Source organism: Suricata suricatta, chromosome 4, assembly GCF_006229205.1.
Source record: "Suricata suricatta isolate VVHF042 chromosome 4, meerkat_22Aug2017_6uvM2_HiC, whole genome shotgun sequence".
NCBI lineage: Eukaryota > Metazoa > Chordata > Mammalia > Carnivora > Herpestidae > Suricata > Suricata suricatta.
In genome coordinates this window covers 126335342-126336616 of record NC_043703.1, presented here as the reverse complement: position 1 = coordinate 126336616, position 1275 = coordinate 126335342, and positions in this window count along the sequence as shown.

Here is a 1275-nt window from a genome sequence, read left to right as displayed (position 1 = left end):
TTTTAAGTTTGGTGAAATACTATTTGTCCATATTGTTGCATTTCATGGTGTCATATCCAAGAAATCATTGCCAAGTCCAAAGTCATGCAACTTTCTCCTTACGTTTTCTTCTAGTGATTTTATAGTTTTGGGTCTTACATGTAGGTATTTAATCCTTTTCTAGTGATTTTTTTGTATATGATGGAACTTAGGAGTCTACCTTCATTCTTTTCCATGGGGCTGTCCAGTTTTCCCAGCACCATTGTTTGAAGACGTTTAAATTCCCTTTTATGAACTTTCTTCATACTGGAATGGCAGTTTGTCAAAAGGGGTTCACATATTTGGTTACTCAAATGAGTGGAAAGGTTGTGATGCTTTTTAAAAAATGTTTATTTATTTTTGAGAGATAGAGACAGAACGCAAGCAGTGGGAGGGGCAGAAAGAAAGGGAGACACAGAATCTGAAGCAGGCTTCAGCTCTGAGCTATCAGCACAGAGGCCGAAGTAGGGCTTGAACTCATGAACCACGAGATCATGATTTTAGCACAAGTCAGATGCTTACCCACCTGAGCCACCTAGATGCTCTGGTTTTGATGCTTTTTAAGTACAGCCTGTTAGTATGCTTTTTACAGAGTTTGCAATGATTACACAAAACAACCAGATTAATCCACTCACGTAAAATATAGCTAGAGGCCTTGTTCCAGCCATGGAGCAGTTTTTATCTAGTCAAATCTACTGCTGGACAGTCTGAATCACTGGAAAATGCAGATGTGTGGCATCTAGACACATGTTAGTTTTGATTCATTTTGGGGATTTTTTTAGTATTTTCTGTGTCCAGGAGATGTTATCTGTGAATAGAGATAGCTGCATGTCTTCCTTGCTAATCAAAATGGATTTTCTTTTTCTTTCTTTCTTTCTTTCTTTCTTTCTTTCTTTCTTTCTTTCTTTCTTTCTTTCTTTTCTTTCTTTTTTGCTTAGTTCTTCTGGCTAGAATCATCAGTGCAATATTTTTTAAAAAATTTTTTAATGTTTTATATTTTTGAGAGACAGAGAGACAGAGTGCGAGCAGGGGAGGGACAGAGAGGGGAGACATAGAATCGGAAGCAGGCTCCAGGCTCTGGGCTGTCAGCACAGAACCTGACCCAGGGCTGGAACCCACGAACTGCGAGATCATGACCTGAGCTGCAGTCGGATGCTTCACCGACTAAGCCACACAGGCACCCCAGGATCGTGTGGTTTTTATTTTGGTTCTGTTGATACAGTGAGTACATAAATGGTTTTGGGTGTTGAACCACTT